This window comes from Portunus trituberculatus, chromosome 49 (genome assembly GCF_017591435.1).
Source record: "Portunus trituberculatus isolate SZX2019 chromosome 49, ASM1759143v1, whole genome shotgun sequence".
NCBI lineage: Eukaryota > Metazoa > Arthropoda > Malacostraca > Decapoda > Portunidae > Portunus > Portunus trituberculatus.
This window is the reverse complement of record NC_059303.1, coordinates 5,473,248-5,485,137: the sequence shown is the minus strand read 5'-3', so window position 1 is coordinate 5,485,137 and position 11,890 is coordinate 5,473,248. Positions and strand designations below refer to the sequence as shown.

The 11,890-nt window shown below is 40.4% G+C and overlaps 1 long non-coding RNA gene across 1 annotated transcript; it reads right to left on the bottom strand.

The window, feature by feature from the left end:
• Positions 1-5,427: 5,427 nt before the first annotated feature.
• On the bottom strand, positions 5,428-7,874 carry LOC123499307. The gene is made up of 3 exons (XR_006672946.1): positions 7,522-7,874; positions 6,086-6,184; positions 5,428-5,481 (listed from the first exon to the last, which is right to left on the bottom strand). It is a non-coding gene; the product is annotated as an uncharacterized LOC123499307 (long non-coding RNA).
• Positions 7,875-11,890: the final 4,016 nt, after the last annotated feature.

Here is an 11,890-nt window from a genome sequence, read left to right as displayed (position 1 = left end):
ACCAATGATGCACAATGTATTGGCCCAATTTAATTCCATTGTCTGTTTGCACCCTGGGCAGCATGGGCCCAATGTTCTATCTATGTTGGGCCAAGTGGCTTATCAATGATGTGCCAATTATGGCATGCCTACATCGTGCCTTCATTGTATGGCAGCATCGAACCAATTTCACCCGGGATATTGGCCCAACACAGGACCTTAACGATTAAAGACGTTGGGCGTGTATGAATACACACACACACACACACACACACGGAGATATTTGGGTGTGTCTCCTTTCACGTGTAGCCCCTGTTCACCTAGCAGTGAGTAGGTATGGAATGTAAATCGAGGAGTTGTGACCTTGTTGTCCTGGTGTGTGGTGTGTGCCTGGTCTCAGGCCTATCCGAAGATCGGAAACAATGAGCTCTGAGCTCGTTCCGTAGGGTAACGTCTGGCTGTCTCGTCAGAGACTGCAGCAGATCAAACAGTGAATTACACACACATACACACAGGGTGTCCCATGCCCCAGAAGTCGCACACCATCCTGTTAAAAAAATGCACTTAATTTTTTATCTTTCAGATTAAATTATGGCTGAGAAACTAAGCAGAAAGAATTGAACTCAGTAAATGAAACATTGAACTCCAAACACCCAGAGAGACAACCATTGATGGTTTGCCAATGCTTAGTTACTGGCTTACTCCTGCAACTGATTTCACAAGACTTTTAACAACATTCGTCAAAACCATTATGGAGGTTTCTTTGTTCATATTTCTTAAGGGCAGCAACTGAACGAGTTTCTTGGAAGGATTTGATCAAATGACAGACAGTGGTATGGCTCAATGGTCGTCCCTCAGGTGTTTGCAGTTAAATTCTTCAAGTACCAAGTGATGCGTTGCTCTATATCTTCCAAACATGAAAACCAGTTCAATTCTTTCTTCAACTCTTAGTTTTTAACCATAATTCAGTCTGAAATATAGAAAAACAATTGTATTTTTTTAAAACCAGGATGGTGCATGTCTTCTGGAACACCACATATAATCAACCTGAAAAAAGGTGCACTGTACGTTTAATTACAACAAACTTTTAAGTACAATGTTATATTTTCATTCAAAAATAAAATGTTTATCCTTAATTATAGTGAATCATATCACAGGTATTTAAAAATCACCACATCCCTGCCTAAAATTAATATCACAAAATTACATACATTTAATACATCATAGACTTCATCAAAAACTCATCTCCTTGTTAGCAGGGGCATAGGTAAAGGCCAGAGAAAATAGAAAACAAACAGTAAAAGGAATAATACAGATCATCCAATGAACTGAGGCACTTATGGCAATGAATAAAAAATGAAAATGGGTGGATTTAAAAAAAAAGCAAAGAAAAGTTTAGTTTGTACTTATCCTTAGAAACTTTTAAAAAAACTCTCCTTGAATATTGAATGTAAAAAAAAAAAAAAATCATCAGATAATTATTTTCCAAATATCATTATATGCACTGATCTCTACGACGTGCTCAAGCCCTCATCACTCTGCTGTGGTTCATGTTGACACCTTCTTCGCCCCCCGTATCTGTCAGCAGAATTTCTTAAGTATATTATGATGGTTTTACCGATTCCATCTTCTGTTGTTGTGAAATTGGTAGAGTTAAGCATTGCTCCTGAAAGAAAAAAGTTACCAAAATTAAGTGTGTGTGTGTGTGTGTGTGTATTTTACCTATTTGTATTTACCTATTTGTGATTACAGGGCCCAAGCTGTAGCTCTCTATGTCCTGTCTCTTTGTCCACACTTATCCAATTTTTCCTTCATTTGACTGACACTCGCCGAACACACCACATCCACGCTCAGTTTGTTCCATGCATCAATGCTCCGATACGGGAAGCTATACTTCTTGATGTCGCTCGTGCAAGAATCTTTCAGTATTTTCTTTGGGTGTCCTCTTGGGTAATTACTGGATGCCATCGTGATCAGGTTCTCCCTATCCAATATGTCCACTCCATGTACTATTTTGAACATTGTTATCATATCCCCTCTGACTCTTCTTTCTTCCAACATGCTTCATTCCAGCCTATTTAACCTCTCCTCATACGGTACCTCCTTAAAGTCTGGTATCATACTTGTTGCTAACCTCTGCACTCTTTCCAGCTTCTTGACATGTTTCTTCATGTATGGTGCCCAAATTACTAATGCATATTTCAAAAGTGGCCAAATCAGGGTGGTCAATATTTTCTTTATCATGTTCCCTTCCAGGTAATTAAATGCCCATCCTATACTTTGGAGCATGCTATAAGTTTTTCCAAATATTCTATTAATGTGCTTTTCTGGAGACATTACTCTGTACAGTCACTCCCAAGTCTTTTCTTCACTGACTTCAATTACAGTCTTTCCCCCCAGCTGGTAGTCCTCATGTGGTCTATATTTACTTCTACCCATTCTCATTACACAGCTTTTGTTGGTATTGAATTCCATTTGACACGTCCTGCTCCATTCATATATTTTGTCCAAGTCCTTCTGCAGTATATTACAGTCATGCATATTCCTCACTCTCATAATCTTTGCATCATCTGCAAACATATTCATATAACTTCTCACTCCCTCTGGCATGTCATTTATATAGATCAGGAACATGATGGGACCAAGCACCGAACCTTGGGGAACTCCACTGGTTACCCTCCTCCACTCTGACTTCACTACCGTCCTCAATTCTCTACCTGTCAAATAATTTCTCATTCACTCCGTCAGATTTCCCCTTATTCCTCCGATACTACTTAACTTCCACATCAATCTGGTATGTGGTACTTTATCAAATGCTTTTTAAGTCTAGGTATACACAATCGACCCATCCATCCCTCTCTTGTAAAATATCGATCACTCTTGAGTAGAAACATAGCAAATTTGATATACACGATTTCCCTTTTCTAAAGCCAAACTGTTTCTCACTTAGTATTTCTTCGTTTTCCAGGAACTCACACCACTTGCTTTTGATCACTTCTTCACATATCTTACACATAATGCTGGTCAATGAAACAGGTCTATAATTAAATGGTTCCATGCAACATCCACTTTTGTAAATTGGTACATTTGCCCTTTTTCATTCTACTGGCACCTGTCCCATGTTGATAGATGTTCTTGTTAAATCTAAAATTGGATCTAGCAACTGCTCTTGACATTCTTTTAACATTCTTCCAGACACACCATCTGGTCCCATTGCCTTGTTAACATCTAATTGACTCAAAACTTTTGCAATGTCACTCTTTGTTACTATAATTTCTTGCATCCATCTTGTCACAGGTAACATCCGTCGATTGAATTTTGTTTCTTCTGTGAATACTTTGCAGAAATTCTCATTCAATTTTTCAACAATGACACTTGTATCTTCATATATATAATCTCCAACCTTTAATTTATCAACAGTTTCTTTTTTCTGTAATTTACCATTAATGAATTTATAAAACATTTTGAGATCACTTTCACAATTCTCCACTATTCTCTGTTCAAATTCTTGTTGTGCCCTTCTTCTCACTTGAACATATTTATTTCTTGCATTCCTATATGCTTCTCTCTCCACTTCCTCATTATTTCTCTTGTACTTTTCCCATGCCTTTTCCTTCTCCCTTTTTGCCTTGTCACAGGTTTTGTTAAACCATTGATCTCCCTTTAAGATTTTCTTAATATATTTTGGCACAAAGTTCTCTGTGGCCTCACTATATATTTCCATAAATTTTTCACATTTTAACTGCATGTTTGTTCTCTGGTACATTTCGGACCAATCCACATTTCCAAAGTAATTTCTCAACTCCTTATATCTTCCCTTAGCATAATTTAGGCATTCCTCCTTGTATCCAACTTCATTACCTTTGCTGAACCCCACCTTTACCTCAAATTTCAATAATTCATGATCACTCTTCCCCAAAGTCTTCCAGTCTCGACGGGGCATCACCCCTCCTTCCCCTTGTTGGATGCCTCACCCACTGTGTCATCAAATTTCCCACCGCATAATTTAATAGCTGCTCACCCCATTCTCCACCATTCCCCACTTCAAATTCTTCCCAATTGACGTCTTTACAGTTGAAATCTCCAACTATAACCATTTTTGCTTTCTTTGCAGCTTCATTTTTCATTCTTTCCAATGTGCTTTCCACCATACTATTATACTGATCGTTTGACCATGCACTTGTTTTTGGTGGTACATACACAGTTACAATATTGATATCTTGCCTTCCATCAGTCACCACCACACCCACCACTTCCTCCTCGTCTCCTCCAAGGCACACATTTTGCACTATTACGTTTTTTCTTGTTAACACAATTATTCCACCTCCACTTTTATTCACTATCTTTTCTCCACATTCTATAATTTCCCACTCCAAACCAATCTATTTGTATATTTAGTCTCAATTTAGTCTCCACTATACACATAATATCTGGTTTATCCCTAATCAGATGGTCTATACACTCTAATCTTTTTGATAGGAAGCCGTCTATGTTAGTATATGATACTCTTATGTCTTTCTTCCTTATCCGCTCCTTTGTCTGGTCTTTTACTCCCTCTCTTTTGTCCACCACTTCCACACTGTCATTTCTTATTTTCCCCAAAAATTTGTTCTTCTCTTCTTCTGTTATTGCCTCATTCCTTTCTCTCTCACCTCTGTCACCATTTCTATCATCTTAGCCCTTTCCTCCTGCAACATATTTCTTCTTACATAAATCATGTTTGTCTCTTGAGAATTTTTCAGCTTCCATGCATTTCTCAATACATGCTCAACAGCTACTTGGGATTTTAATGTTATCTTCATGGCTCTAGACTTTCCTTTTTCATACTTTCCCAATCTCATATATTCCTCAACTTCTCTAAATGCATTTTCTTCTTCCGAGATCTTATTCAGCATGGTCTTAATCTTCTCTTCCTCCTGTATTTACCTATTTGTGTATTACAGGGCCCGAGCTAAGCTCTCTGTGTCCTGTCTCTTTGTCCATTCCTGTCATATCTCTCTTTCATCTGATTGACACACACCGCATCATCACTGCTCAGTTTATTCCACCACTTATCAATGCTATGATGCGGGAAACTGTATTTTCTCACGTCATTTAAACAGATGTCTTTTATTAGCTTTTTTCCATGTCCTCGGAGATGATTACTTGTGGTCACCTTATCAACTCTCTGTCCAATATGTCAATCTTGTTCACCAATTTATACACAGTTATCATGTCTCCTCTTGTTCTTCTCTCTTCTAATATGGTCAAGAGAGAGAGAGAGAGAGAGAGAGAGAGAGAGAGAGAGACCAAACAAATCTTAACAAAAACAACAAGAACAACAACAACAAAAACCACAACTTACTTTACTCCTATATCCAGGGCAGAACACGGAGATACAGGCTTTCCCGACTTTAGTGAACAGCTGCGGGCAGTCAGCGTGGTGCAAGGTGTAGGTAATCTGCGCCGTGAATTGACCGCCCACAGCCTCCGCCACGTCCACCTCATTCTGCCTGTCGTCACCTGGGAACGAAGCGGGTAATCAATGATGAAGGACACTTGTTATAAGGGCCCACTGACACTGAGCTAGCCTGTTGAGGGCCTCAAAACATACTGAAAAATCCTTGTATAGGCCCAATTCACTCTTACACACACCCACGACAAACCACACATACCCAAACCCGCTTAAAAACTCAATAACATCCCAAAACACACTAAAAAAACACAGAACAGCTTAAAATACCTCCAAACTCACTAGAAACACCCAATATTTACTGAAATAACCCCACACACACCCAAAAGACCACTAACACACACCCCCACCACTTATAACAATCAAAATAAACCCAAACCCCACTCAGAACACCAACCAACCCCTCAAAGTTCTCCCAAACCACACTCAAAACATGCTAATACTCACACACACCTCAATCCACACTCTCAAAATACGTAAAATATACCTAAAAGATCTAACACACACTGAAAACACACGAAATGAACCCCAAAACATACTTATAACACTCCAAACAGCCTGCAAAACTAATGAACAAGCTTAAAATACCTCAAATCTATCTGAAAACCAACAGTATGCATTATAAAGAACGTTAGGATTAAAAGGGACACTTACCTAAATATTACACCTTGGCTTCTTCTCCTATTCCACCTTTATTTCTCATTTCTTCTTCATCCTTCTCCATTGTTACTCCATCCATTCACACATCTGAGCCTAGAAATACATCAAAACACTAGATATTAGACAAAATATTCAGGAAATGGAGGGTGACTTAAGTATTGTGGCTTTGCTGCTGCTCCCCTTCCTCCTTTCTTCCTCCTTATCCTCCTTTCTTCCTCCTCCTGCTACAATTATCTACACACCTGAACCTAGAAACCCACGAAAACACGTAGAAATCACTAGATATTAGGCAAAATATCGACGAACTGCGGATTTGGAAAAGTGGCGCCAGCCTCGGGCTATGGTGAGTCATTACCTTGGCTGTGGTCATCAGAGAACGTGAACGGGGGTGACTAGGCTAAATTACGTAAATAATTTGATTTCAAAAATGACTTTTAGAAAAAACGAAGCCACGGCCAAATGCTAGTTATTTTATGACGTGATAAATACTTAAACTAATTTTCAAAGTATCAAAATACCACCAGCTTAACTGGTTTTTAAAAAAGGTCTAAATTAAGTACGTTAAAAGTACAAAAACCTTTTAACCCATAAATCTCTCAGAACGTCCTGTAAAGTCAAGCCATTTTCACTTGGCGTGTATTTTATCACATTTCAGGGAGTCTGAGCTATCTTTTAGGGCATTCTACAGCGTATTAAACCGAGAAGCAGAAACGTGAGCAAATGAAATAAAGAAAAATAAGAACTTTTTACAACAGCACCAAACACCATTTCAAAGTCCACATATTTCACTCAATAGATTGATTTCACACTTAAAAGAGTACAACCGATATTTTGACACCATAATGGCTCAGTTATACCTTGAAATGAAAAAGCTCAAAATTCCATATGGGAAATTTTGACCGTTAAAAAGCCTTTAACATACGCCATAAAACACCACTAAACGCCACATATTTACCCATCACAGGCGCGGAACACACTTCAAACACAACGAAACATTTATAGAAACCATAAAAACATACCATGGAAGCGTAATATTACCGTCAGGAAATATTCGAAAAAAGTATTTGACCCAACTGGCTGGTGACGGGAGGGTGAGGGCGGGGGTTGGGTGATGGCTAGGGGACCGTCGGGGGGGAGGAGGCCCGGAGGCAACACCGGCGGCGGGACATCCATATATAGCCTTTATTATCTCACCAAACCCAAATTACGCAACAGAGAAATTTTGACCATGAGATATGAAATGGTTAGACTGGTGGCTGCATTGTGACATGTTTGGCCTATGGTAAGTGAAGGAAACAAATATCAGAGGGTAATACAGACGCCTTGCTCTTTTTGATGGTCCTTTTACCATTACTTTAAAATATTTGCGTACTCTTTTCACTCTCATATGTAAAGAAAACCTAACATTAAGTGAATAGCCTTATAAATACCTTTAAGAGACGAAGATTAGGCAGTGTGGTGAAGGCTTCCACTGTTTCTATTGCTGATTGTTGCTTGGTGCTCCTTGAAAACTCGGTAATATAGCAACACTTCACTTTACGTGTGTGTGTGTGTGTGTGTGTGTGTGTGTGTGGGCTGTGGGTGTGCATGGGTCAGTATAGCCACCACTGTTGTCACCACCACCGCTACAAGACTACTGCCGCAGCAGAAGGTTGTCTGTGAAGACAGTACGCATGTACATATGTTTATGATAACTATCTGTTACTAAATCTCTTATCAATGAGACACTATACTTATACAAATACCACATGTCGATTTATTGGTTATTGTGACATCTTTCTCTTCGTTATCGTGTCCAGCTTTTGTTATTTGTCAAAGCAGGAAATATTAAATTGTATCTTGTTGTACAGCGAGTGTTGGCAACTCCCACGAGGCAAGAAACAAGGTGCTTAAAAGACAGACTATACTATTTCTCTCATTCTCTATTTCTACCGCCTGATATACGAGTATTTCTGACAATAAACCAGGGTGACAGGATACTAAGTAGAGGAATATAGACATTTTTCTATCTACATACACATCTATCTTGTTATTTATATACGAATTCATTGACTTATCTATCTGCCCGCCTATCCATCTATCTGTTTGTTTATTCAACTGTCCATTTCCGTACCCATCAACCTACCAAATTACCCGCTTATCTATCTATCTTCACACAAGCATATAAATACCACCACCACCACCACCACCACTACCGCCAGTAGGCGTGTACACACTTACTGAATTTTCACGCGTCGTTTCATCGTTGCGTATCACACTGATACAATACGATGCAACAGGGTATTGTACCCATTTTTGCCTATCCACGTGGTGTATCATCGTTGAGTGATACAACAGTGTCATTCAGTTTCTTCCTGACCCTAGCCATGAGTGCAAATGTGCAGTTGTCTGTGGCCACGTTTAGTTTTATTAATGAACAAATCAATAAAAGGAAAAATGAATGACAGCGTTGGTGGGTGTCTACACTCTATGCAAGTAGGGACATGTGTAATGGAACAACTACTGTGTTGACTGACTTAAAATTCCAGCATGTGACGGAACTGTATCAAAACTTGACAAGGATACACACAACTGATTTTGAGTTTGTCTGCAATTGGGGTCAAAATTGGAAAGATACTCGTGCCCGTCCACGACAACACTGAACTTGCAACGCGACGATGCCACGCTCTTCGTCACACACACACACACACACACACACACACACACACGAGGGTTGGTGAGTTATGTATAATTCCTTTGAGGTGACGCCGAAAGACCGACAAATAGGGGATCGAACCCGTTGCGTATCATATTTTGACACGCAACGGTGCAGCGCTATCCTGTCAACACGCCTACGTAACGATGATCCGATACGTGGAAATGCAACAAGTGTGTACCCGCCTTAATAAAACACAAACAATATTCATACACATACACCCACAACCCTGACCGCCGCCCCTCCACCGCTCGTCTGGTCCCGTGGCACGCGGGTGGCCAGCCAGCCAGCCGAGGTGACTGGGCGGCGGACTAACCTTCCTTCAAGACGTGTTTGTGTCCGTGGTGGAGGGGTAAATTGATGGCAGTGGTGGTGGTGGTGGTGGTAGACAGGATTTAGGCAGGAGAGTGAGTGATTGAGTGAGTGAGTGAATGAGTAAGTGAGTGAGAGAGAGGACAGGAAAGAATAGAAGGAAGAGGAAAAAATAAGAATATCTTATCAGAGCACACCATTTTCTCTCCCTCTCCCCCGACCCCAGGTCTCGTGTCTGGTGATGAAATGGACGTCTGCTGGTCACTGATGGTGATGGTGGTGGTGGTTGTGGGGGGCAGCTGCTAAATTAAAATATTCTACGTCACCAGATCCACCTTGAAAAGTCGCTAAAAGGTCGCTAAATCATTGTTGTATATGCTACAAATGTTCCTAGACGAAGTAAGTGGCTTGACTTACACATAGGTTAATCAGTACAGGGACCCGTTGACTCTAAAATGGACCGTTTATCCCTGTCAGTGACAGAGCAAACTTGTCTCGGGAGCCTCGCTCGTCGCCTCTCCACCTCCCCCATCCCCGCTGTTCCCCATCCTCTCATCACTCGCCTTTTAAATCTGATTAATGTTTAATTGATTGATTGATAAGTTTATTGTTGTAGCAGTGTATACACCATCGAACTGTTGTCCATTTACGTATGAATGAACCTATCAAATTACCAGCTTATCTATCTATCTATCTACACACAAGCATGTAGATATCTCCACCAGCACCGCCAACACCCACACCTACCCACCTTCGCCATCATGAACGGCAGTGTGTCAGTTTACACATTACTACTAGTATTTCCATGCAACTATATTGTGGCATCATATCACCTCAGACGCTGTGGCGCCATGCAACAAATTGTTGACTAATTTCACTTCACTTGCAAACCAGATAATGTTTTGCATCTCTTTCAACTGATAGCAAAACAGGTCGATACATTATGCATTTTATTATATCAAGAGATATTGTGTTGCCATTAGAAATATATAGGAGTATCATTCACAACATATCGTCATATCAATAGGTATGAAAAATAAATACAAGTAACAAAAACTGCACCACGTTACAAGACATTGGCCAGACACTTAAATTAAGTATTGCATTGAAAGACTCACAAAACATCATCTTGGAAAACACGTAACAATACCTTTGTGCTTCACAACAGAAAACAAAAAAAAGACACTTTTGTGATCTTTCTTCGAGACACGCAAGAAGGAACAGGTTGTTGTGATCACTACAGACACAGCCACGTCTACATCACACCTTGCAATAGTGTGAGGGACAACCACTACTACTACTACTACTTGGTACTAATTTACTGTCATGGCTTGGCAGCAAGACACACCGCGACGCACAGCTAGTGACTAGCCAGCATGCTACACTCCCTCATTAAGAAGCTGGCGTCTCCTAACAAGGAACGTTATCTTCATTCACTAAGTGTTTCTCCATGCATGGTGAATTCCAGCATGGAGTGAACACGTTGGTCATTTGCTCCTTAAGGCATAAACGATCATGATGGGTGACAGGAATGAGGAGTGATGAGCAGAGGACTCGTGTGCCAAGTGTTTTTTTTTCATGTAGGAAGAGCGCCAGCCAAGGGCAAGAAACAAAGAAAAGAAAAAAAAAAGGCCCACTTGAGTGCTGGCTCTCTAAAGAGTGGAAAAGCGTCAGCCAAAACTAGGGAGCAAATGCCTCGATATCTCTCTCTTCAAAGAAGACAAGTCATAGGAATTCGGAAATACAGATGCAGGTAGGATGAATGATTCAGAGTACTGGTTAACTCTTGCGTTGGAAAGTTGGACAGAATAGGGATGAGAAGAAGAAAGCCTTGTACAGCGAGGCCGCAGGACGAGGGGAGGCATGCAGTTAGCAAGATCTGTAGAACAGTTAGCATGAAAATAGCGATAAAAGAGAGAAAGAGATGCAACATTTCGGCGGTGAAAAAGAGGCTGAAGACAGTTAGTCAGAGGAGGAGTTGATGAGACGAAAAGCTTTTAATTCCACCCTATCTAGTAAAACTGTGTGACTGAAACCCCCCCAAACATGCGAAGAGTTCTCCATACACGTGCAGATAAGGCCCTTATACAGAGTAAGCAATTGGAGGGGCAAGAAAAACTGGCGGAGATGCCTCAGAACGCGTAACTTCAAAGAAGCTGTTTTAGCAAGAGATGAGATGTGAAGTTTCCAGTTAAGATTATGAGTAAAGGACAGACCAAGGATATTCATTGTGGAAGAGGGAGACAGTTGAGTGTCACTGAAGGTTGTGTCGAGTTGATAGATGGAGGAATTGAGTTTTTGAGGCATTGAAAACTACTAGATTTTCTCTGCCCCAATCGGAAAACTTAGAAAGATTGGAAGTCAGGCGTTCTGTGGCGTCCCTGCGTGATCTGTTGACTTCCTGACGGGTTGGTCGTCTCTGAAAGGACGTGGAAAGATGTAGGGTGGTATCATCAGCGTAGGAGTAGATAGGACAAGATAGGACAACAAGTTTCGTTAATTAATGAATAATAGAAAGAGAGGGTGACAAGACAGAACCATGAGGAACTCCATTATTAATAAATTTAGGAAAAGAACAGTGGCCGTCTAACACAACAGCAACAGAACAGTCAGAAAGGAAACTTAAGATAAAGTTGCAGAGAAAAGTATAGAAGCCGTAGGAGGGCAGTTTGAAAAATCAAAGCTTTATGCCAGACTCTATCAAAAGCCTTTGATATGTCTAACGCTACGGCAAAACTTTCACCGAAATGTCTAAAAGAGGTTACTTTCCTCTCTTCGTCTACAATCTCCTC